The sequence below is a fragment of the Salvelinus namaycush genome, chromosome 2, assembly GCF_016432855.1.
Source record: "Salvelinus namaycush isolate Seneca chromosome 2, SaNama_1.0, whole genome shotgun sequence".
Lineage (NCBI taxonomy): Eukaryota > Metazoa > Chordata > Actinopteri > Salmoniformes > Salmonidae > Salvelinus > Salvelinus namaycush.
Window position 1 is genome coordinate 3,850,824 of NC_052308.1, and position 26,701 is coordinate 3,877,524.

General features: G+C 45.7%; 1 protein-coding gene across 1 annotated transcript in view; it reads left to right on the forward strand.

Annotated features, from left to right (window-relative positions):
* Positions 1–26,701, forward strand: part of LOC120020184 (metabotropic glutamate receptor 7-like) — a 460,663-nt gene that overhangs the window by 433,080 nt on the left and 882 nt on the right. The gene's annotated exons all lie outside the window — the stretch shown is intronic.

Here is a 26,701-nt window from a genome sequence, read left to right on the forward strand (position 1 = left end):
AGGTCTCTATAGGTCTGGTCTCTATAGGTCATTATTGGTCTGGTCTCTATAGGTCTCTATAGGTCTGGTCTCTATAGGTCTGTTCTCTATAGGTTTGGTCTCTATAGGTCTGGTCTCTATAGGTTTGGTCTCTATAGATCTGGCCTCAATAGTCTCTATGTCGGTCTCTATAGGTTTGGTCTCTATAGGTCTGGTCTCTATAAGTCTCTATAGGTATGGTCTCTATAATTCTGGTCTCTATAGGTCTGGTCTCTATAGGTCTAGTCTCTGTACGTCTGGTATCTAAAGGTCTGGTCTCTATAGGTCAGGTCTCTATAGGAACCTATAGGTCTGGTCTCTATAGGTCTGGTCTCTATAGGTCTCTATAGGTCTGGTCTCTATAGGTCTGTTCTCTATAGATCTGGCCTCAATAGGTCTCTATAGGTCTGGTCTCTATATGTCTTATAGGTCTGGTCTCTATAGGTCCGGTCTCTATAGGTCCGGTCTCTATAGGTCCGGTCTGTATAGGTCCGGTCTGTATAGGTCTGTTCTCTATAGGTTTGGTCTCCATACATCTGGCCTCAATAGGTCTCTATAGGTCTGGTCTCTATATGTCTGGTCTCTATAGTCCCTATAGGTCTGGTCTCTATAGTTCTGGTCTCTATAGGTCTCTATAGGTCTGGTCTCTATTGTCTGGTCTCTATTGGTCTGGTCTCTATAGGTCGGTCTCTATAGGTCCGGTCTCTATAGGTCTGGTTCCTCTATAGGTCTGGTCTCATAGGTCTGGTCTCTATAGGTCTGGTCTTTATAGGTCTGTTCTCTATAGGTCGGTTCTCTATAGGTTTGGTATCTATAGATCTGGCCTCATAGGCTCTATAGGTCTGGTCTCTATATGTCTCTATAGGTCTGGTCTCTATATGTCTGGTCTCTATAGTCTGGTCCTCTATAGGTCTGGTCTCTATAGGTCCATATATGTCTGGTCTCTATATGTCTGGTCTCTATAGGTCGGGGTCTCTATAGGTCTGGTCTCTATAGGTCTGGTCTCTATAGGTCCATATAGGTCTGGTCTCTATAGTTCTGTTCTCTATAGGTTCTCTATAGTTCTGGTCTCTATAGGTCTGGTCTCTATAGGTCTGGTCTCTATTGGTCTGGTCTCTATTGGTCTGGTCTCTATAGGTCTGGTCTCTATAGGTCTGGTCTCTAAAGTCCCGGTCTCTATAGGTCCGGTCTCTATAGGTCCGGTCTCTTTAGGTCTGGTCTCTTTAGGTCTGGTCTCTTTAGGTCTGGTCTCTATAGGTCTGGTCTCTATAGGTCCGATCTCTATAGGTCCAGTCTATATAGGTCTGGTCTCTGTAGGTCTGGTCTCTATAGGTATGGTCTCTTTTTGTCTGGTCTCTATTGGTCTGGTCTCTTTAGGTCTCTCTAGGTCTGGTCTCTGTAGGTCTGGTCTCTATAGGTCTGGTCTCTTTTTGTCTGGTCTCTATTGGTCTGGTCTCTTTAGGTCTCTCTAGGTCTGGTCTCTATAGGTCTAGTCTCTATAGGTCTGGTTTCTATAGGTTTAGTCTCTATAGGTCTGGTCTCTATAGGTCTGGTCTCTATAGGTCTAGTCTCTATAGGTCTGGTCTATATAGGTCTCTATTGGTCTGGTCTCTATACGTCTAGTCTCTATAGGTTTGGTCTCTATAGGTCTGGTGCTACGGTCGCTGATCTGGTCTCTATAGGTCTGGTCTCTATAGGTCTTGTCTCTATTGGTCTGGTCACTATTGGTCTGGTCTGTATAGGTCTCGTCTCTATAAGTCTGGTCTCTATAAGTCTGGCCTCTGTAGGTCTCTATAGGTCTGGTGTCTATAGGGCTGGTCTCTATAGGTCTCTATAGGTCTGGTCTCTATTGGTCTGGTCTCTATAGGTATGGTCTCTATAGGTCTGGTCTCTATAGTCTGGTCTCTGTAGGTCTCTATAGGTCTGGTCTCTATTGGTCTGGTCTCTATAGGTCTGGTCTCTATAGGCTGGTCTCTATAGGTCTGGTCTCTATAGGTCTGGTCTCTATAGGTCTGGTCTCTATAGTCTGGTCTCTCTTTGGTCTGGTCTCTATAGGTCGGTCTCTAAAGGTCTGGTCTCTAAAGGTCTGGTCTCTATAGGTATCTATAGGTCTCTATAGGTCTGGTCTCTATACGTCTGGTCTCTATACGTCTGGTCTCTATAGGTCTGGTCTCTATAGTTCTAGTCTCTATAGGTCTGGTCTCTATAGGTCTGGTCTCAAAAGGTCTGGTATCTATAGATCTGGTCTCTATAGGTCTCTATAGGTCTGGTCTCTATAGGTCTGGTCTCTATAGGTCTCTATAGGTCTGGTCTATAGGTGTGGTCTCTATAGGTCTGGTGTCTATAGGTGTGGTCTCTATAGGTCTGGTCTCTATTGGTCTGGTCTCTATTGGTCTGGTCTCTAAATGTCACTATACTTCCTTCAAATACAGATAGGAGATACTGTACAAGGGAAGGACTGGTCTCTATGTCTGGTCTCTATATTCTGGTAACTATAGGTCTGGTCTCTAAAGGTCTGGTCTCAATAGGTCTGGTCTCTATTGGTCTGGTCCTATAGGTCTGGTCCTATTGGTCTGGTCTCTATAGGTTAGTCTCTATAGGTCTCTATGGTCTGGTCACTATACTTCCTTCAAATACGATAGGGAGATACTGTACAAGGGAAAGGACTGGTCTCTATGTCTGGTCTCTATAGGTTGGTCTCTAAAGGTCTGGTCCTCTATAGGTCTGGCTCTATAGTCTGGTCTCTATAGTCTGGTCTCTATTGGTCTGGTCACTATTGGTCTGGTCTCTATACGTCTAGTCTCTATAGGTCTGGTCTCTTAAGGTTGCTATTGGTCTGGTCTCTAAAGGTCTCTATAGATCTGGTCTCTATAGGTCTGGTCTCGAAAGGTCTCTATAGGTCTGGTCTCTATAGGTCTCTATAGGTCTGTTCTCTATAGGTCTGGTCTCTATAGGTCTGGTCTCTATAGGTCTGGTCTCTGTATGTCTGGTCTCTGTAGGTCTAGTCTCCGTAGGTCTGGTCTCTATAGGTCCGGTCTCTATAGGTTCGGTCTCTATAGGTCCAGTCTCTATAGGTCCGGTCTCTATAGGTCTGGTCTCTTTAGATCTGGTCTCTTTAGGTCTGGTCTCTTTAGGTCTGGTCTCTATAGGTCTCTATAGGTCTTGTCTCTATAGGTCTGGTCTTTATAGGTCTGGTCTTTATAGGTCTGGTCTTTATAGGTCTGGTCTTTATAGGTCTGGTCTCTATAGATCTGGTCTCTTTAGGTCTGGTCTCTTTAGGTCTGGTCTCTTTATGTCTCTATTGGTCTGGTCTCTATTTGTCTGGTCTCTATAGATCTGGTCTTTAGGTCTCTATTGGTCTGGTCTCTTGGTCTCTATTGGTCTGGTCTCTATAGGTCTGGTCTCTATAGGTCTGGTCTCTAAATGTCTCTATAGGTCTGGTCTCTATAGTCTGGGCTCTATATGTCTGGTCTCTATTGGTCTGGTCTCTATTGGTCTGGTCTCTATTGGTCTGGTCTCTATAGGTCTGGTTTCTATAGGTCTCTATAGGTCTGGTCTCTATAGGTCTGGTCTCTATAGGTCTGGTCTCTATAGATCTGGTCTCTATTGGTCTGGTCTCTATAGATCTGGTCTCTATAGGTCTGGTCACTATAGGTCTGGTCACATGGGTCTGGTCTCTATAGATTCTGGTCTCTATAGATCTGGTCTCTATAGGTCTGGTCTTTATAAGTCTCTATAGTCTGGTCTCTATAGGTCTGTTCTCTACAGGTATGGTCTCTATAGGTCTGGTCTCTATAGGTCCGGTCTCTTAGGTCTCTATAGGTCTGGTCTCTATAGGCTCTATTTGTCGGTCTCTAAGGTCTCTATATGTCTGGTCCTCATATGCCTGGTCTCTATAGGTCTGTCTCTATAGATCTCTATAGGTCTGGTCTCTCTAGATCTGGTCTCTATAAGTCTGGTCTCTACGTCTGTTCTCTATAGGTCTGTCTCTATAGATCTCTATAGGTCTGGTCTCTATAGTCTCTATAGGTCTCTATAGTCTGGTCTCTATGAGGTCTGGTTCTATTGGACTAGTCTTTTTATGTCTGGTCTCTATAGGTCTCTATAGTCTAGTCCTCTATAGGTCTGGTCTCTATAGGTTGCTATTGGTCGGGTCCTAAAGGTCTCTATAGATCTGGTCCTATAGGTCTGGTCTCGAAAGGTCTCTATAGGTCTGGTCTCTATAGGTCAGGTCTCTATAGGTCTGTTCTCTATAGGTCTGGTCTCTATAGGTCTCTATAGGTCTAGTCTCTATAGGTCTGGTCTCTATAGGTCTGGTCTCTATAGTTCTGGTCTCTATAGGTCTGGTCTCTATAGTTCTGGTCTCTATAGGTCTGGTCTCTGTAGGTCTGGTCTCTGTAGGTCTAGTCTCCGTAGGTCTGGTCTCTATAGGTCCAGTCTCTATATGTTTGGTCTCTATAGGTCTAGTCTCTATAGGGCTGGTCTCTTTAGGCCTGGTCTCTTAGGCCTGGTCTCTTTAGGTTCTGGTCTCTATAGGTCTCTATAGGTCTGGTCTCTATAAGGTCTGTCTCTATAGGTCTGGTCTCTATAGATCTGGTTTCTTTAGGTCTGGTCCTCTTAGGTCTGTCTCTTTAGGTCTTGTCTCTTTAGGTCTTGTCTCTTTTCGTCTCTATTGTCTGGTCTCTATTTGTCTGGTCTCTAAATGTCTCTATGGGTCTGGTCTCTATAGGTCTGGGCTCTATTTGTCTGGTTTCTATAGGTCTGGTCTCTATTGGTCTGGTCTCTATTGGTCTGGTCTCTATAGGTCACTATTGGTCTGGTCTCTATAGATCTGGTCTCTATAGGTCTGGTCTCTATAGGTCTCTATAGGTCTGGTCTCTATAGGTCTGGTCTCTATAGGTCTCTATAGGTCTGGTCTCTATAGATCTGGTCTCTATAGATCTGGTCTCTATAGGTGTGGTATCTATAGGTCTCTATTGGTCTGGTCTCTATGGGTCTCTATAGGTCTGGTCTATCGGTCTGGTCTCTATTGGTATGGTCTCTATTGGTCTGGTCTCTATTGGTCTGGTCTCTATAGGTCTGGTCTTTTTTTGGTCTCTATAGGTCAGGTCTCTATAGGTCTCTATAGGTCTGGTCTCTATAGGTCTGGTCTCTATAGGTCTCTATAGGTCTGGTCTCTATAGGTCTGGTCTCTATAGGTCTGGTCTCTATAGATCTGGTCTCTTTAGGTCTGGTCTCTTTAGGTCTGGTCTCTTTAGGTCTGGTCTCTTTAGGTCTTGTCTCTTTTCGTCTCTATTGGTCTGGTCTCTATTTGTCTGGTCTCTAAATGTCTCTATGGGTCTGGTCTCTATAGGTCTGGGCTCTATTTGTCTGGTTTTCTATAGGTCTGGTCTCTATTGGTCGGTCTCTTTGGTCTGGTCTCTATAGGTCACTATGGTCTGGTCTCTATAGATCTGGTTCTATAGGTCGTGGTCTCTATAGGTCTCTATAGGTCTGGTCTCTATAGGTTCTGGTCTCTATAGTGTCTGGTCTTTATAAGTCTCTATAGGTCTGGTCTCTATAGGTCTGGTCTCTACAGGTCTTGTCTCTATAGGTGTAGTATCTATAGGTCTCTATTGTCTGGTCTCTATGGGTCTCTATAGGTCTGGTCTTCGGTCTGGTCTCTATTGGTATGGTCTCTATTGTCTGGTCTCTATTGGTCTGGTCCTCTATAGGTCTGGTCTTTTTTGTCTCTATAGTCAGGTTCTCTATAGATCTCTATAGGTCTGGTCTCTATAGGTCTGGTCTCTATAGGTCTAGTCTCTATAGGTCTGGTCTCTATAGTTCCTGCTAGGTCGTAGTCTGTCTCTATTGTCTGGTCTCTATTGTCTTGGTCTCTATATGGTCTGGTCTCTATTGGTCTGGTTTCTATAGGTCGGGTCTTTTTTGGTCTCTATGTCTGTCTCTATAGGTCTCTATAGGTCTGGTCTCTATAGGTCTGTCTATATAGGTCTGGTCTCTATAGATCTCTATAGGTCTGGTCTCTATAGGCTGTGTCTCTATAGGTCTGGTCTCTATAGATACTGTCTCTATAGGTCTGGTCTCTATAGGTCTGGTCTCTATATGTCTGGTCTCTACATGTCTGTTCTCTATAGGTCTGGTCTCTATAGATCTCTATAGGTCTGGTCTCTATATGTCTCTATAGGTCTCTATAGGTCTGGTCTCTATAGGTCTGGTTTCTATTGGACTGGTCTTTTTATGTCTGGTCTCTATAGGTCTGGTCTCTAAAGGTCTGGTCTCTATAGGTCTGGTTTCTATTGGTCTGGTCTTTTTATGTCTGGTCTCTATAGGTCTCTATAGGTCTAGTCTCTATAGGTCTGGACTCTATAGGTTGCTATTGGTCTGGTCTCTAAAGGTCTCTATAGATCTGGTCTCTATAGGTCTGGTCTCGAAAGGTCTCTATAGTTGGTCTCTATAGGTCAGGTCTCTATAGGTTCTGTTCTTTATAGGTCTGGTCTCTCTAGGTCTAGTCTCTATAGGTCTGGTCTCTATAGGTCTGGTCTCTTAGGTCTGGTCTCTATAGTTTGGTCTTATAGTCTGGTCTCTATAGGTTGGTCTCCATAGTTCTGGTCTCCATAGGTCTGGTCTCTATAGGTCCGGTCTCTATAGGTTCGGTCCTCTATGGTCTGGTCTCTTTTAGGTCTGTCTCTTTAGGCCTGTCTCCTTTGGGTCTGGTCTCTATAGGTCTCTAAGGTCTGGTCTCTATAGGTCTGGTCTCTATGATCTGGTCTCTTTAGGTCTGGTCTCTTTAGGTCTGGTCTCTTAGGTCTCTATTGGTCTGGTTCTCTATTTGTCTGGTCTCTAAATGTCTCTATGGGTCTGGTCTCTATAGGTCTGGGCTCTATTTGTCTGGTTTCTATAGGTCTTGTCTCTATTGGTCTGGGCTCTATGGTCTGGTCTCTATAGGTCACTTTGGTCTGGTCTCTATAGATTGGACTCTATAGGTCTGGTCTCTATAGGTCTCTATAGTCTGGTCTCTATAGGTCGGTCTCTACAGGTCTGATCTCTACGGTCTGGTATCTATAGGTCTCTATTGGTCTGTTCTCTATGGTTCTCTATTGGTCTGGTCTATAGGTCTGGTCCTATTGGTCTGGTCTCTATTGGTCTGGTCTTTATTGGTCTGGTCTCTATAGGTCTGGTCTTTTTTGGTCTCTATAGGTCTGGTCTCTAAAGGTCTCTATTGGTCTGGTCTCTATAGGTCTCTATAGGTCTGGTCTCTATATGTCTGGTCTCTATATGTCAGGTCTCTATAGATCTCTATAGGTCTGGTCTCTATAGGTCTGGTCTCTATATGTCTAGTCTCTTTAGGTCTCTATAGCTCTGGTCTCTATAGTTCTGGTCTCTAAGGTCTGGTCTCTATTGGTCTGATAGATCTATATATATGGTCTCTATGTCTCTATAGGTCTGGTTTCTTTTGGTCTGGTCTTTTATGTCTGGTCTCTATAGGTCCTCTATAGGTCTGGTCCCTATAGGTCTGGTCTCTATAGGTCCTCTAGGTCTGGTCTCTATAGATCTCTATAGGTCTCTATAGGTTCTCTAAGGTCTGGTCAATATTGGTCTGGTCTCTATATGTCTAGTCTCTTTAGGTCTCTATAGCTCTGGTCTCTATAGCTCTGGTCTCTATAGGTCTGGTCTTTATTGGTCTGATAGATCTATATATATGGTCTCTATATGTCTCTATAGGTCTGGTCTCTACAGGTCTGGTTTCTATTGGTCTGGTCTTTTTATGTCTGGTCTCTATAGGTCTGGTCTCTATAGGTCTGGTCTCTATAGGTCTCTATAGGTCTGGTCTTTATATGTCTGGTCTCTATAGATCTATATTGGTCTCTATAGGGTCTCTATATGTCTCTATAGGTCTTGTCTTTATAGGTCTGGTCTCTATAGGTCTGGTCTCTCTTGGTCTTTTCTCACTTGGTCTGGTCTCTATAGGTCTCTATAGGTCTGGTCTCTATAGGTCTGGCCTCTATAGGTCTCTATAGGTCTAGTCTCTATAGGTCTGGTATTTATAGGTCTGGTCTCTATAGGTCTGGTCTCTATAGTTCTGGTCTCTATAGGTCTGGTCTCTATAGGTCTGGTCTCCATAGGTCTGGTCTCCATAGGTCTGGTCTCTATAGGTCCGGTCTCTATAGGTTCGGTCTCTATAGGTCTGGTCTCTTTAGGTCTGGTCTCTTTAGGCCTGGTCTCTTTAGGTCTGTCCTCTATATGTTCTATAGGTCTGGTCTCTTAGTCTGGTCCTCATAGATCTGGTCTCTTTAGGTCTGGTCTCTTTAGGTCTGGTCTCTTTAGGTCTCTATTGGTCTGGTCTCTATTTGTCTGGTCCCTAAATGTCTCTCATGGGTCTGGTCTCTATAGGTCTGGGCTCTATTTGTCTGGTTTCTATAGGTCTTGTCTCTATTGGTCTGGGCTCTATTGGTCTGGTCTCTATAGGTCACTTTTGGTCTGGTCTCTATAGATCTGGTCTCTATAGGTCTGGTCTCTATAGGTCTCTATAGGTCTGGTCTCTATAGGTCTGGTCTCTACAGGTCTGGTCTCTACAGGTCTGGTATCTATAGGTCTCTATTGGTCTGGTCTCTATGGGTCTCTATAGGTCTGGTCTATAGGTCTGGTCTCTATTGGTCTGGTCTCTATTGGTCTGGTCTTTATTGGTCCTTTTCTCTATAGTCCTGGTCTTTTTTGGTCTCTATAGTCCTGGTCTCTAAAGGTCCTATTGGTCTGGTCTCTATAGGTCTCTATAGTCTGGTCTCTATATGTCGGGTCTCTATTTTTCAGTTCTCTATAGATCTCTATAGGTCTGGTCCTATAGGGTCTGGTCTCTATATGTCTATCTCTTTGGTCTCTATAGGTCTGGTCTCTATAGCTCTGGTCTCTATAGGTCTGGTCTCTATTGGTCTGATAGATCTATATATATGGTCTCTATGTCTCTATAGGCTGGTTTCTATTGGTTCTGGTCTTTTTATGTCTGGTCTCTTAGGTCTCTATAGGTCTGGTCTCTATAGGTCTGGTCTCTATAGTCCTCATGGTCGGGTCTCTATAGATCTCTATAGGTCTCTATAGGTCTCTAAAGGTCTGTCAATATTGGTCTGGTCTCTATATGTCTAGTCTTCTTAGGTCTCTATAGCTCTGGTCTCTATAGCTCTGGTCTCTATAGGTCTGGTCTTTATTGGTCTGATAGATCTATATATATGGTCTCTATATGTCTCTATAGGTCTGGTCTCTACAGGTCTGGTTTCTATAGGTCTGGTCTTTATAGGTCTGGTCTCTATAGGTCTCTATAGGTCTGGTCTTTATATGTCTGGTCTCTATAGATCTATATTGGTCTCTATAGGGTCTCTATATGTCTCTATAGGTCTTGTCTCTATAGGTCTGGTCTCTATAGGTCTGGTCTCTATAGGTCTTGTCTCTATTGGTCTGGTCTCTATAGGTCGGGTCACTATTTGTCTGGTCTCTATAGGTCTAGTCTCTATAGGTCTGGTCTCTATAGGTTGCTATTGCTCGTGGTCTCTAAAGGTCTCTATAATCTGATCTCTTAGGCTGGTCTCTAAAGTCTCTATAGGTCTGTCTCTATAGGTCTGTCCTCTATGGTCTGGTCTCTATAGATCTGGTCTCTATAGGTCTGGTCTCTATAGGTCTGGTCAACTATTGGTCTGGTCTCTATAATCTGGTCTATTAGATCTGGTCTCTATGTCTGGTCTTTATAAGTCTCTATAGGTCTGGTCTCTATAGTCTGTTCTCTACAGGTATGGTCTCTATAGGTCTGGTCTCTATAGGTCCGGTCTCTTTAGGTCTCTATAGGTCTTGGTCTCTATAGGTCTCTATTGGTCTGGTCTCTATAGTCTCTATATGTCTGGTCCTCTATATGCCTGGTCTCTATAGGGTCTGGTCTCTATCGATCTCTATAGGTGGTCTCTCTAGATCTGGTCTCTATAAGTCTGGTCTCTACAGGTCTGTTCTCTATAGGTCTGGTCTCTATAGATCTCTATAGGTCTGGTCTCTATATGTCTCTATAGGTCTCTATAGGTCTGGTCTCTATAGGTCTGGTTTCTATTGGACTGGTCTTTTTATGTCTGGTCTCTATAGGTCTCTATAGGTCTAGCTCTCTAGAGGTCGGTCTCTATAGTTTGCTATTGGTCTGGTCTCTAAAGGTCTCTATAGACTGGTCTCTATAGGTCTGGTCTCGAAAGGTCTCTATAGGTCTGTTCTCTATAGGTCAGGTCTCTATAGGGTCTGTCTCTATAGGCTTGGTCTCTATAGGTCTCTATAGGTTCTAGTCTCTATAGGTCTGGTCTCTATAGGTCTGGTCTCTATAGTTCTGGTCTCTATAGGTCTGGTCCCTATAGTTTCTGGTCTCTATAGGTCTGTCTCTGTAGGTATGGTCTCTGTAGTCTAGTCTCCGTAGGTCTGGTCTCTATAGGTCCATTCTCTATATGTTTGGTCCTCATAGGTCTAGTCTCTATAGGGCTGGTCTTCTTTAGGCCTGGTCTCTTTAGGTCTGGTCCTCTTTGTCTGGGTCTCTATAGGTCTCTATAGGTCTGGTCTCTATAGGTCTGGTCTCTATAGGTTCTGGTCTCTATAGATTCTGGTTTCTTTAGGTCTGGTCTCTTAGGTCTGGTCTCTTTAGGTCTTGTCTCTTTAGGTCTTGTCTCTTTTCGTCCTATTGGTCTGGTCTCTATTTGTCTGGTCTCTAAATGTCTCTATGGGTCTGGTCTCTATAGGTCTGGGCTCTATTTGTCTGGTTTCTATAGGTCTGGCTCTATTGGTCTGTCTCTATTGGTCTGGTCTCTATATGTCACTAATGGTCTGGTCTCTATAGAGCTGTCTCTATAGGTCTGGTCTCTATAGGTCTCTATAGGCTGGTCTCTATAGGTCTGGTCTCTATAGGTCTGGTCTTTTATAAGTCTCTATAGGTCTGGTCTCTATAGGTCTGGTCTCTACAGGTCTTGTCTCTATAGGTGTAGTATCTATAGGTCTCTATTGGTCCGGTCTCTATGGGTCTCTATAGTCTGGTCTATCGGTCTGGGTCTCTATTGGTATGGGTCTCTATTGGTCTGGTCTCTATTGGTCTTGTCTCTATGTGTCTGATCTTTTTTGGTCTCTATAGGTCAGTCTCTATCGCTCTCTGATGTCTGGTCTCTATAGGTCTGGTCTCTATAGGTCTCATATAGGCTCTGGTCTCTATAGGTCTGGTCTCTATAGGTCTGGTCTCTATAGATCTGGTAGCGTCTTTTATGTCTGTCTCTTTAGTCTTGTCTCTCTCTTAGGTCTTGTCTCTTTTCGTCTCTATTGGTCTGGTCTTATTTGTCTGGTCTCTAGTCTCTATGGGTCTGTCTACTATAGGTCGTGGGCTCTATTTGTCTGGTTTCTATAGGTCTGGTCTCTATTGGTCTGGTCTCTTTGGTCTGGTCTCTATAGGTCACTAATGTCTGGTCTCTATAGATCTGGTCTCTATAGGTCTGGTCTCTATAGGTCTCTATAGGTCTTGGTCCCTCTAATAGGTCTGGTCCCTCTATAGGTCTGGTCCTTTATAATTCTCTATAGGTCTGGTCTCTATAGTCTGTCTCTACTGGTCTTGTCTCTATAGGTGTAGTAATCTATAGGCTCTCTATTGGGCTGGTCTCTATGGGTCTCTATAGGTCCTGGTCCTATCGTCTGGTTTCTCTATTTGTATAGGTCTCTATTGGTCTGGTCTCTATGGTCGGTCTCTATAGGTTTGGTCTTTTTTGGTCTCTATGGTCAGGTCTCTATAGAATCTCTATAGTGCTGGTCTCTATAGGTCTGGTCTCTATAGGTCTGGTCTCTATAGGTCTGGTCCTATAGGTCTGTCTATAGGTCTGGTCCTCTATTGGTCTGGTCTCTATTGGTCCTGGGTCTCTATTGTCTGGTCTCTATTGGTCCTGGTTTCTATAGGTCGGGTCTTTTTTGGTCTCTATGGTCTGGTCTCTATAGTCCTCTCTATAGTTACTGGTCTCTATAGGTCTGGTCTATAAGGTGCTGGTCTCTTAGATCTCTATAGGGTCTTGGTCTCTAATGTCTGGTCTCTATAGGTCTTGGTCTCTATGATCTGGTCCTCTATTGTCTGGTCTCTAATAGATCTGGTCTCTATGTCCTGGTCTCTACAGTCTGTTCTCCTATAGGTCTGGTCTCTATATACAGTCTCATAGGTCTGGTCTCTAATGTCTCTATAGGTCCTATAGGTCTGGTCTCTATAGTCTGGTTCTATTGTCTGGTCTTTTTATAAATCTGGTCTCTATAGTCTCTATAGGTCTGGTCTCTAAAGGTCTGGGTCTCTATAGGTCTGGGGTTTCTATTTGGTCCGTGGTCTTTTATGTTCTGTCTATATAGGTCTCCTATAGTCATAGTTCTCTATAGGTCTGGACTCTATAGGTTGCTATTGTCTGTCTCTAAAGGTCTCTATAGATCGGTCTCTATGTCTGGTCTCGAAAGGTCTCTATAGTCTGGTCTCTATAGGTCAGGTCTCTATAGTCTGTTTCCTATAGGTCTGGTCTCTCTATATGTCTAGTCATACTCTGGTTCGTCTCTATAGGTCCTGTCTCTATAGGTCTGGTCTCTATATTCTGGTCTCTATAGGTCTGGTCTCTATAGGTCTGGTCTCCATAGGTCTGGTCTCCATAGTCCTGGTCCTCTATAGGTCCGCGTCTTATTGGTCCTCTATAGGTTCTGGTCTCTTTAGGTCTGGTCTCTTTAGCCCTGGTCCTCTTTAGGTCTGGTCTCTATGGTCTCTATAGGTTCTGTCTCCTATAGTCTGGTCTCCTGATAGATCTGGGTCTCTTTCGGTCTGGTCTCTTTAGGTCCTGGTTCCTCTTTAGGTCCTCTATTGTCTGGTCCTCTATTTGTCCTGGTCTCTAATGTCTCTATGGGTCTGGTCTCTATAGTCTGGGCTCTTTTGTCTGGTTTCTATAGGTCTTGTCTCTATTGGTCCTGGGCTCCTATTGGTCCTGGTCTCTATAGGTCACTTTGGTACTGGTCTCTATAATCTGGACTCTTAGTCTGGTCTCATAGGTCCTATAGGTCTGGTTCTCTATGAGGTCTGGTCTTTATATGTCTGGTCTCTATAGATCTATATTGGTGCCTCTATAGGTCTCTATATGTCTCTATAGGTCTTGTCTCTATAGGTCTGGTCTCTATAGGTCTGGTCTCTATAGGTCTTGTCTCTATTGGTCTGGTCTCTATAGGTCGGGTCACTATTTGTCTGGTCTCTATAGGTCTAGTCTCTATAGGTCTGGTCTCTATAGGTTGCTATTGGTCTGGTCTCTAAAGGTCTCTATAGATCTGATCTCTATAGGTCTGGTCTCTATAGGTCAGGTCTCTGTAGGTCTGTTCAATATTGGCCTGGTCTCTATAGGTCTCTAGGTCTGGTCTCTATAGGTCTAGTCTCTATAGGTCTGGTCTCTATAGGTCTGGTCTCTATAGGTCTGGTCTCTATAGGTCTGGTCTCTATAGGTCTGGTCTCTATAGGTCTGGTCTCTATAGGTCTGGTCTCTATAGGTCTGGTCTCTGTAGGTCTGGTCTCTGTAGGTCTAGTCTCCGTAGGTCTGGTCTCTATAGGTCCAGTCTCTATAGGTTCGGTCTCTATAGGTCCAGTCTCTATAGGGCTGGTCTCTTTAGGTCTGGTCTCTTTAGGCCTGGTCTCTTTAGGTCTGCTCTCTATAGGTCTCTATAGGTATGGTCTCTATAGGTCTGGTCTCTTTAGGTCTGGTCTCTATTGGTCTGGTCTCTATTGTTCTGGTCTCTATTGGTATGTTTTCTATTGGTCTGGTTTCTATAGGTCTGGTCTATATAGGTCTGATCTCTATTGGTCTGTCCTCTATTGGTCTGGTCTCTTTAGGTCTCTATAGGTCTGGTCTCTAAATGTCTCTATAGGTCTGGTCTCTACAGGTCTGGTCTCTAAATATCTGTTCTCTATTGGTCTGGTCTCTATAGGTCTGGTCTCTATAGGTCTGGTCTCTATTGGTCTGGTCTCTATTGGTCTGGTCTCTATTGGTCTGGTGTCTATAGGTCTCTATAGGCCTGGTCTCCATAGGTCTGGTCTCTATAGGTCTCTATAGGTCTGGTTTCTATTGGTCTGGTCTCTATAGGTCTGGTCTTTATAGGCCTGGTCTCCATAGGTCTGGTCTCTATAGGTCTCTATAGGTCTGGTCTCTATAGGTATGGTCTCTATAGGTCTCTATAGGTCTAGTCTCTATTGGTCTGGTCTCTATAGGTCTGGTCTATATAGGTCCGGTCTCTATTGGTCTGGTCTGTTTAGGTCTAGTCTCTATAGGTCCAGTTTCCATAGGTCTGGTCTCTATAAGTCTGGTCTCTATAGGTCTAGTCTCTATAGGTCCGGTCTCTATAGGTCTGGTCTCTATAGGTCTGGTGTCTATTAGTCTAGTCTCTATAGGTCCAGTCTCTATTGGTCCGGTCTCTATAGGTCTAGTCTCTATTGGTCCAGTCTCTATAGGTCTGGTCTTTATAGGTCTAGTCTCTATAGGTATAGTCTCTATAGGTCCGGGCTCTATAGGCCCGGGCTCTATAGGTCCGGTCTCTATAGGTCTGGTCTCTATAGGTCTGGTCTCTATAGGTCTGGTCTCTATAGGTCTAGTCTCTATAGGTCCTTTCACTATAGGTCTAGTCTCTATATGTCTCTATAGGTCCAGTCTCTATAGGTCCAGTCTCTATAGGTCTAGTCTCTATATATCTCTATATGTCTAGTCTCTATAGGTCTAGTCTCTATAGGTCTCTATAGGTCTAGTCCCTATAGGTCTAGTCTCTATAGGTCTAGTCTCTGTAGATCTCTATAGGTCCAGTCTCTATAGGTCTGGTCTCTATTGGTCTGGTCTCTATAGGTCTGGTCTCTATTGGTCTGGTCTCTATAGGTCTGGTCTCTGTAGGTCTGGTCTCTATAGGTCTGATCTCTATAGGTCTGATCTCCATTGGTCTCAATTGGTCTGGTCTCTGTAGGTCTGGTCTCTATTGGTCTGGTATCTATTGTTCTGGTCTCTATTGGTCTGTTCTCTATTGGTCTGGTCTCTATAGGTCTCTGTTGGTCTGGTCTCTATAGGTCTGGTCTATATAGGTCTGATCTCTATTGGTCTGTCCTCTATTGGTCTGGTCTCTTTAGGTCTCTATAGGTCTGGTCTCTAAATGTCTCTATAGGCCTGGTCTCTACAGGTCTGGTCTCTATAGATCTGTTCTGTATTGGTCTGGTCTCTATAGATCTGGTCTCTATAGGTCTGGTCTCTATTGGTCTGGTCTCTATAGGTCTGGTCTCTATAGGTCTGGTCTCTATAGGTCTCTATAGGCCTGGTCTCCATAGGTCTGGTCTCTATAGGTCTCTATAGGTCTGGTCTATATTGGTCTGGTCTCTTTAGGTCTGGTCTCTTTAAGTCTGGTCTCTATAGGTCTCTATAGGTCTGGTCTACATATGTCTGGTCTCTATAGGTCTGGTCTCTATTTGTCTGGTCTCTATTTGTCTGGTCTCTATTTGTCTCTATAGGTCTGGTCTCTATTGGTCTGGTCTCTATTGGTCTGGTCTCTATAGGTCCGGTCTCTATAGGTCTCTATTGGTCTGGTCTCTATAGGTCTGGTCTCTATAGGTCTGTTCTCTATTGGTCTGGTCTCTATAGGTCTCTATAGGTCTGGTCTCTGTAGGTCTGGTCTCTATAGGTCTGGTCTCTATAGGTCTGGTGTCTATAGGTCTGGTCTATGTAGGTCTGGTCTCTATAGGTCTGGTCTCCATTGGTCTCTATTGGTCTGGCCTCTGTAGGTCTGGTCTCTATTGGTCTGGTCTCTATTGTTCTGGTCTCTATTGGTCTGTTCTCTATTGGTCTGGTCTCTATCGGTCTGGTCTCTATTGGTCTGGTCTCTATAGGTCTCTATAGGTCTGGTCTCTGTAGGTCTGGTCTCTATAGGTCTGGTCTCTATAGGTCTGGTGTCTATAGGTCTGGTCTATGTAGGTCTGGTCTCTATACGTCTGGTCTCTATAGGTCTGGTCTCCATTGGTCTCTATTGGTCTGTTCTCTATTGGTCTGGTCTCTATCGGTCTGGTCTCTATAGGTCTGGTCTCTATAGGTCTCTATTGGACTGGTCTCTATAGGTCTGGTCTATATAGGTCTGATCTCTATTGGTCTGTCCTCTATTGGTCTGGTCTCTTTAGGTCTCTATAGGTCTGGTCTCTAAATGTCTCTATAGGTCTGGTCTCTATTGGTCTGGTCTCTATTGGTCTAGTCTCTATAGGTCTGGTCTCTATAGGTCTGGTCTCTATAGGTCTGGTCTCTATAGGTCTCTATAGGCCTGGTCTCCATAGGTCTGGTCTCTATAGGTCTCTATAGGTCTGGTCTCCATAGGTCTGGTCTGTATTTTTCTGGTCTCTATAGGTATGGCCTCTTTAGGTCTCCATATGTCTGGTCTCTATTGGTCTGGTTTCTGTAGGTCTGGTTTCTGTAGGTCTGGTCTCTATAGGTCTGGTCTCTATAGGTCTGGTCTCTATAGGTCTCTATAGGTCTAGTCTCTATTGGTCTGTTCTCTATTGGTCTGGTCTCTATAGGTCTGGTCTCTGTAGGTCTGGTCTCTATAGGTCTGGTCTCTATAGGTCTCTATTGGTCTGGTCTCTGTAGGTCTAGTCTCTATAGGTCTCTATAGGTCTAGTCTCTATTGGTCTGTTCTCTATTGGTCTGGTCTCTATAGGTCTGGTCTCTATAGGTCTGGTCTCTATAGGTCTGGTGTCTATAGGTCTGGTGTCTATAGGTCTGGTCTATGTAGGTCTGGTCTCTATAGGTCTGGTCTCTATAGGTCTGGTCTCCATTGGTCTCTATTGGTCTGGCCTCTGTAGGTCTGGTCTCTTTAGGCCTGGTCTCTATAGGTCTGGTCTCTATAGGTCTCTATAGGTCTGGTCTCCATAGGTCTGGTCTCTATAGGTCTGGTCTGTATTTGTCTGGTCTCTATAGGTATGGCCTCTTTAGGTCTCTATATGTCTTGTCTCTATTGGTCTGGTCTCTATTGGTCTGGTCTCTATTGGTCTGGTCTCTATTGGTCTGGTCTCTATAGGTCTCTATAGGTCTCTATTGGTCTGGTTTCTGTAGGTCTGGTCTCTATAGGTCTGGTCTCTATAGGTCTGGTCTCTATAGGTCCCTATAGGTCTGGTCTCTATAGGTCTCTATTGGTCTGGTCTCTGTAGGTCTAGTCTCTATAGGTCTCTATAGGTCTAGTCTCTATTGGTCTGTTCTCTATAGGTCTGGTCTCTATATATCTGATCTCTATAGGTCTGGTCTCTATAGGTCTGGTCTCTATAGGTCTGGTCTCTATAGGTCCAGTCTCTATAGGTCTGGTCTCTATAGGTCTCTATAGGTCTAGTCTCTATAGGTCTGGTCTATATAGGTCCAGTCTCTATAGGTTTGGTCTCTATAGGTCTTGTCTCTATAGGTCCGGTCTCTATTGGTCTGGTCTGTTTAGGTCTAGTCTCTATAGGTCCAGTTTCCATAGGTCTGGTCTCTATAAGTCTGGTCTCTATAGGTCTAGTCTCTATATGTCCGGTCTCTATAGGTCTAGTCTCTATATGTCCGGTCTCTATTGGTCCAGTCTCTATTGGTCCGGTCTCTATAGGTCTGGTCTGTTTAGGTCTAGTCTCTATAGGTCCAGTTTCCATAGGTCTGGTCTCTATAAGTCTGGTCTCTATAGGTCTAGTCTCTATATGTCCGGTCTCTATAGGTCTAGTCTCTATATGTCCGGTCTCTATTGGTCCAGTCTCTATTGGTCCGGTCTCTATAGGTCCGGTCTCTATAGGTCCGGTCTCTATAGGTCCAGTCTGTATAGGTCTAGTCTCTATAGGTCCGGGCTCTATAGGTCCGGTCTCTATAGGTCCGGTCTCTATAGGTCTGGTCTCTATAGGTCTGGTCTCTATAGGTCTGGCCTCTATAGGTCTGGTCTCTATAGGTCTGGTCTCTATAGGTCTAGTCTCTATTGGTCTAGTCTCTATAGGTCCGTTCTCTATAGGTCTAGTCTCTATAGGTCTCTAGAGGTCCAGTCTCTATAGGTCCAGTCTCTAAAGGTATAGTCTCTATAGGTCTGGTCTCTATATGTCTAGTCTCTATAGGTCTGGTCTCTATAGGTCTCTATAGGTCTAGTCTCTATAGGTCTGGTCTATATAGGTCCAGTCTCTATAGGTTTGGTCTCTATAGGTCTTGTCTCTATAGGTCCGGTCTCTATTGGTCTGGTCTGTTTAGGTCTAGTCTCTATAGGTCCAGTTTCCATAGGTCTGGTCTCTATAAGTCTGGTCTCTATAGGTCTAGTCTCTATATGTCCGGTCTCTATAGGTCTAGTCTCTATATGTCCGGTCTCTATTGGTCCAGTCTCTATTGGTCCGGTCTCTATAGGTCTGGTCTGTTTAGGTCTAGTCTCTATAGGTCCAGTTTCCATAGGTCTGGTCTCTATAAGTCTGGTCTCTATAGGTCTAGTCTCTATATGTCCGGTCTCTATAGGTCTAGTCTCTATATGTCCGGTCTCTATTGGTCCGGTCTCTATTGGTCCGGTCTCTATAGGTCCGGTCTCTATAGGTCCGGTCTCTATAGGTCCAGTCTGTATAGGTCTAGTCTCTATAGGTCCGGGCTCTATAGGTCCGGTCTCTATAGGTCCGGTCTCTATAGGTCTGGTCTCTATAGGTCTGGTCTCTATAGGTCTGGCCTCTATAGGTCTGGTCTCTATAGGTCTGGTCTCTATAGGTCTAGTCTCTATTGGTCTAGTCTCTATAGGTCCGTTCTCTATAGGTCTAGTCTCTATAGGTCTCTAGAGGTCCAGTCTCTATAGGTCCAGTCTCTAAAGGTATAGTCTCTATAGGTCTGGTCTCTATATGTCTAGTCTCTATAGGTCTAGTCTCTATAGGTCTCTATAGGTCTAGTCTCTATAGGTCTAGTCTATATAGGTCTCTATAGGTCCAGTCTCTATAGGTCTGGTCTCTCAGTAGGCCTTTTAAATTCCAGGTATTGATTTGAAAGTTCAGATCATCCCTCTCCTTTATGTGTCATCAGCTTCCTGTTTTCATTCCCTCTGATTTGCACTCTGCCAAAATAAAGTACCATTTGGAATGTACATGGCATCATGTGCAGATAGTACTGAGATGTTCCCCCTGCAGACCCTCTGGGCTCCGATTTCCACAACTGTTATCTTCTCAGTGTGATTCAACCTGTGACTTCCTGCGCCATTCTCACTCTGGAGATGTGGTGCTGTGAGGTGCAAGGAAAACAAAAATGCCCATGAATCTAAAACCAAGGGCTTCGTCCCAAATGGCACCCTATTCCCTATGTAGTGCACTAATTTAGACCAGATCAAAAGTATTACACTATTTAAGGAATAGGATACTATTCTAATGAATCTGAGAACGACCCTAGGGATCCTTATATAGACCTGGTCAATCTGCTTGTACATTCAGCTTTGACACTGCAGGGAGCCAACATACACGTTACACACTTATAGTGAAAAGGAGCTAGCCACACCCACCATGCTACACGTTACACACTTATAGTGAAAAGGAGTTAGCCACACCCACCATGCTACACGTTACACACTTATAGTGAAAAGGAGTTAGCCACACCCACCATGCTACACGTTACACACTTATAGTGAAAAGGAGTTAGCCACACCCACCATGCTACACGTTACACACTTATAGTGAAAAGGAGCAAGCCACACCCACCATGCTACACGTTACACACTTATAGTGAAAAGGAGCTAGCCACACCCACCATGCTACACGTTACACACTTATAGTGAAAAGGAGCTAGCCACTGTCACGTTCCTGACCTGTTTTCTGTTGTTTGGTATGTGTTTATTGGTCAGGGCGTGAGTTTTGGGTGGGCAGTCTATGTTTTCTGTTTCTATGTTGGTTTTGGGTTGCCTGGTATGGCTCTCAATTAGAGGCAGGTGTTTGACGTTTCCTCTGATTGAGAGTCATATTAAGGTAGGTTGTTCTCACTGTTTGTTTGTGGGTGATTGTCTTCCGTGTCAGTAGATGTTACCACACGGGACTGTTTCGGTTTGTCTGTTCCTGTTCGTGTGTTCTTCGTTTCATGTAAGTTCGTAAGTCTTCGTGTGTTTAGTTTCGTCTTGTTAATAAAGTTCATTATGTATTCACAACCCGCTGCACGTTGGTCCAATCCTTGCTACTCCTCTTCGGATGAAGAGAAGGAGGAGGCTCGTTACAGAATCACCCACCAAACCCGGATCAAGCAGCGGGTTAACGGACAGCGCACGAAGCAGGATTTCTGGTCTTGGGAGGAGATCATGGAAGGAAAAGGACCATGGGCTAAAGTTGGAGTTAATCGCCGCCCATGGGAACAGCTGGAGGCAGCTCGGAGAGCGGAGGAAACCGGAGAGAGGAACCGGCGTTATGAGGGGACGCGTCTAGCACGGAAGCCCGAAAAGCCCGCAAGTACAACCCAAAAATTTCTTGGGGGGGGGCTAAGAGGTAGTGGGTCTAGGGCAGGTAGGAGACCTGCGCCCACTTCCCAGGCTAACCGTGGAGAGCGGGAGTACGGGCAGACACCGTGTTACGCAGTAGAGCGCACGGTGTCTCCTGTACGTGTGCATAGCCCGGTGCGGGTTATTCCACCTCCTCGCACTGGTAGGGCTAGATTGAGCATTGAGCCAAGTGCCATGAAGCCGGCTCTACATATCTGGCCACCAGTACGTCTCCTTGGGCCGGCTTACATGGCACCAGCCTTACGCATGGTGTCCCCGGTTCGCCTACATAGCCCGGTGCGGGTTATTCCACCTCCCCGCATTGGTCAGGCGACGGGGAGCATACAACCAGGTAAGGTTGGGCAGGTTCAGTGTTCAAGGGAGCCAGTACGCCAACACGGTCCGGTATATCCGGAGCCACCTTCCCGCCCCAGCTCAGTACCACCAGTGCCTACACCACGCACCAGGCTTCCAGTGCGTCTCCAGAGCCCTGTACGCACTGTTCCTTCTCCCCGCACTCGCCCTGAGGTGCGTGCCGTCAGCCCGGTACCTCCAGTTCCGGCACCACGCACCAGGCCTACTGTGCGCCTCAGCAGGGCAGAGCCATCTGTCGGCCCAGCACCGTCTGAGCCATCTGTCTGCCCAGCGCCGTCTGAGCCATCCGTCTGTCCAGCGCCGTCTGAGCCATCCGTCTGCCCAGCGCCGTCTGAGCCATCCGTCTGCCCAGCGCCTTCTGAGCCATCCGTCTGCCCAGCGCCTTCTGAGCCATCCGTCTGCCCAGCGCCTTCTGAGCCATCCGTCTGCCCAGCGCCTTCTGAGCCATCCGTCTGCCACGAGCCATTAGAGCCGCCCGTCTGTCCCGAGCCATTAGAGCCGTCCGTCAGTCAGGAGCCGCTAGAGCCGTCCGTCAGTCAGGAGCTGCCAGAGCCGCCAGCCAGTCAGGAGCTGCCAGAGCCGCCAGCCAGTCAGGAGCTGCCAGAGCCGCCAGCCAGTCAGGAGCTGCCAGAGCCGCCAGCCAGTCAGGAGCTGCCAGAGCCGCCAGCCAGTCATGAGCTGCCCTACAGTCATGAGCTGCCCTACAGTCATGAGCTGCCCTACAGTCATGAGCTGCCCTACAGTCATGAGCTGCCCTCCAGTCATGAGCTGCCCTCCAGTCATGAGCTGCCCTCCAGTCATGAGCTGCCCTCCAGTCATGAGCTGCCCTCCAGTCATGAGCTGCCCTCCAGTCATGAGCTGCCCTACAGTCATGAGCTGCCCTACAGTCATGAGCTGCCACTCAGTCCGGAGCTGCCACTCAGTCCGGAGCTGCCACTCAGTCCGGAGCTGCCACCCAGTCCGGAGCTGCCACCCAGTCCGGAGCTGCCACTCAGTCCGGAGCTGCCATTAGTACAGAGTTGTCCCTCTGTCCTAAGCTACCTCTCTGTCCGGAGCTACCTCTCTGTCCGGAGCTACCTCTCTGTCCGGAGCTACCTCTCTGTCCTGAGCTACCTCTCTGTCCTGAGCTGTCTCCTCTATGTAGGAGGGGCCTTAGTGAAGGTTCCTGGACCATGGTCGGGGGCGAGGGTCGCCACTCAAAGGACGCTAAGGAGGGGGACAAAGACAGTGGTGGAGTGGTGTCCTCGTCCACCGCCGGAGCCGCCACCGCGGACAGATGCCCACCCAGGCCCTCCCCTTGAGTTGTAGGGGTGCGCCCGGAGTTCGCACCTTGAGGGGGGGGTTCTGTCACGTTCCTGACCTGTTTTCTGTTGTTTGGTATGTGTTTATTGGTCAGGGCGTGAGTTTTGGGTGGGCAGTCTATGTTTTCTGTTTCTATGTTGGTTTTGGGTTGCCTGGTATGGCTCTCAAATAGAGGCAGGTGTTTAACGTTTCCTCTGATTGAGAGTCATATTAAGGTAGGTTGTTCTCACTGTTTGTTTGTGGGTGATTGTCTTCCGTGTCAGTAGATGTTACCACACGGGACTGTTTCGGTTTGTCTGTTCCTGTTCGTGTGTTCTTCGTTTCATGTAAGTTCGTAAGTCTTCGTGTGTTTAGTTTCGTCTTGTTAATAAAGTTCATTATGTATTCACAACCCGCTGCACGTTGGTCCAATCCTTGCTACTCCTCTTCGGATGAAGAGAAGGAGGAGGCTCGTTACAGCCACACCCACCACGCTACACGTTACACACTTATAGTGAAAAGGAGCAAGCCACACCCACCATGTTACACGTTACACACTTATAGTGAAAAGGAGCTAGCACACCCACCACGCTACACGTTACACACTTATAGTGAAAAGGAGTTAGCCACACCCACCATGCTACACGTTACACACTTATAGTGAAAAGGAGTTAGCCACACCCACCATGCTACACGTTACACACTTATAGTGAAAAGGAGCAAGCCACACCCACCATGCTACACGTTACACACTTATAGTGAAAAGGAGCTAGCCACACCCACCATGCTACACGTTACACACTTATAGTGAAAAGGAGCTAGCCACACCCACCACGCTACACGTTACACACTTATAGTGAAAAGGAGCAAGCCACACCCACCATGTTACACGTTACACACTTATAGTGAAAAGGAGCTAGCCACACCCACCATGCTACACGTTACACACTTATAGTGAAAAGGAGCTAGCCACACCCACCACGCTACACGTTACACACTTATAGTGAAAAGGAGCTAGCCACACCCACCACGCTACACGTTACACACTTATAGTGAAAAGGAGTTAGCCACACCCACCATGCTACACGTTACACACTTATAGTGAAAAGGAGCAAGCCACACCCACCAAGCTACACGTTACACACTTATAGTGAAAAGGAGCAAGCCACACCCACCATGCTACACGTTACACATGTATAGTGAAAAGGAGTTAGCCACACCCACCATGCTACACGTTACACACTTATAGTGAAAAGGAGTTAGCCACACCCACCATGCTACACGTTACACACTTATAGTGAAAAGGAGTTAGCCACACCCACCATGCTACACGTTACACACTTATAGTGAAAAGGAGCTAGCCACACCCACCATGCTACACGTTACACACTTATAGTGAAAAGGAGCTAGCCACACCCACCACGCTACACGTTACACACTTATAGTGAAAAGGAGCTAGCCACACCCACCATGCTACACGTTACACACTTATAGTGAAAAGGAGCTAGCCACACCCACCATGCTACACGTTACACACTTATAGTGAAAAGAAACTAGCCACACCCACCATGCTACACGTTACACACTTATAGTGAAAAGGAGTTAGCCACACCCACCATGCTACACGTTACACACTTATAGTGAAAAGGAGTTAGCCACACCCACCACGCTACACGTTACACACTTATAGTGAAAAGGAGCTAGCCACACCCACCACGCTACACGTTACAAACTTATAGTGAAAAGGAGTTAGCCACACCCACCATGCTACACGTTACACACTTATATTGAAAAGAAGCTAGCCACACCCACCATGCTACACGTTACACACTTATAGTGAAAAGGAGTTAGCCACACCCACCATGCTACATGTTACACACTTATAGTGAAAAGGAGTTAGCCACACCCACCATGCTACACGTTACACACTTATAGTGAAAAGGAGTTAGCCACACCCACCACGCTACACGTTACACACTTATAGTGAAAAGGAGTTAGCCACACCCACCATGCTACACGTTACACACTTATAGTGAAAAGAAGCAAGTCACACCCACCAAGCTACACGTTACACACTTATAGTGAAAAGGAGCAAGCCACACCCACCATGCTACACGTTACACATTTATAGTGAAAAGGAGTTAGCCACACCCACCATGCTACACGTTACACACTTATAGTGAAAAGGAGTTAGCCACACCCACCATGCTACACGTTACACACTTATAGTGAAAAGGAGTTAGCCACACCCACCATGCTACACGTTACACACTTATAGTGAAAAGGAGCTAGCCACACCCACCACGCTACACGTTACACATTTATAGTGAAAAGGAGTTAGCCACACCCACCATGCTACACGTTACACATTTATAGTGAAAAGGAGTTAGCCACACCCACCATGCTACACGTTACACACTTATAGTGAAAAGGAGTTAGCCACACCCACCATGCTACACGTTACACACTTATAGTGAAAAGGAGCTAGCCACACCCACCACGCTACACGTTACACACTTATAGTGAAAAGGAGCTAGCCACACCCACCATGCTACACGTTACACACTTATAGTGAAAAGGAGTTAGCCACACCCACCATGCTACACGTTACACACTTATAGTGAAAAGGAGCTAGCCACACCCACCACGCTACACGTTACACACTTATAGTGAAAAGGAGTTAGCCACACCCACCACGCTACACGTTACACACTTATAGTGAAAAGGAGTTAGCCACACCCACCATGCTACACGTTACACACTTATAATGAAAAGGAGCTAGTCACACCCACCATGCTACACGTTACACACTTATAGTGAAAAGGAGTTAGCCACACCCACCATGCTACACGTTACACACTTATAGTGAAAAGGAGCAAGCCACACCCACCACGCTACACGTTACACACTTATAGTGAAAAGGAGCAAGCCACACCCACCATGCTACATCTCTCACTATGCAGTTGTTCCACCCATGGAATTGTGGTAGGTAGCTCCTTGTGGTAATTATATTGTGGTAATTATATTGTAGTAATTGTAATTCTATGGACCAAACTCAGTGGCCTTATGGGTAGTTTCGTGGCCTTCATTGGACGGTTGGGAGTTATTGTAGATCCTCTCGTCATACCACAGTTTGGAAACTGATGCGTCTCTGCTTGGCACTAGAATCCGGTTATGGGTTTTATGTTTCCTGAGAATCATCGTTTCCTACAATGGCTGAAAGTGTAACGTGAGTTTCCCCCTGAAACACCACGCAGAGCTAATGTTCACTAAGCGTCTCCGTACCGACAGATCGACAAGAAGATCGACAAGAAAGGCAGCGCTGGTCTCAGATCAGCATTTTCCGTTCAAATCTTACCTTAACATTATATTTTTTTATTTTACTAGGCAAGTCAGTTAAGAACAAATTCTTATTTTCAATTAAGGTCTAGGAACAGTGGGTTAACTGCCTTATTCAGGGGCAGAACGGACAGATTTGTACCTTGTCAGCTCGGGGATTCAATCTAGCAACCTTTCGGTTACTAGTCCAACGCTCTAAACCACTAGGCTACCTGCCGCCCCCAATTACTCTACAATACTGAACACGAATCAGCTCCTAGAGAGATATTACCACCTATATTCAGGCGGCTTATTCTAATGCTAACCCAATAATAATATTGCGGTAAATCACAGATTTGGCACATCATTGCGCACATGTTGTTACACATAGTGAAATATATTGAGGCAAAATGACAGTAGGCTAGGCTGCAATTAGCAAAATAGAACTCAATTCATTGAACAAGAAATGTATTTCAATATGATTCATATACACTGAGTGGACAGTGCTCTTTCCATGACATAGGTGAATCCAGGTGAATCCAGGTAAAAGCTATGATCCCTTATTGGTTGTCACCTGATAAATCCACTACAGTCAGTGTAGATGAAGGGGAAAAGACAGGTTAAAGAAGGATTTTTAAGCCGTGAGATAATTGAGACATGGATTTAAGTGTCTTTGAACGTGGCATGGTAGTAGGTGCCAGGCGCACCAGTTTGAGTGTGTCAAGAACTGCAACGCTGCTGGGTTTTTCACGCTCAACAGTTTCCCGTATGTGTATCAATAATGGTCCACCACCAAAAGGGCATCCAGCCAACTTGACACAACTGTGGGAAGCATTGGAGTCAACATGGGCCAGCATCCCTGTGGAATGCTTTCGACACTTTGGGGGGGCAACTCAATATTGGGAAGGCCTATGTATACTCTATTTGTCTTTAATGCAGTCACCTCAGTTTTCATTTGAAGCATATTTGTAACAATTGTAAAGACATTGCCAACTTTGTATTTGTAGTCAACGTTATCGGTGGTCACAGAGAGATAGATACACATGTTGGTTGTATGTTTAGCAGAGATCGTCTGTGTTTAAAGTGTCGTGGAAAGGCAATTACTTTACTAACCACCTCCATGCTTCTCTCTGACAGTTCTGTGTTCTAATCCTCCCACCACCTCCATGCTTCTCTCTGACAGTTCTGTGTTCTAATCCTCCCACCACCTCCATGCTTCTCT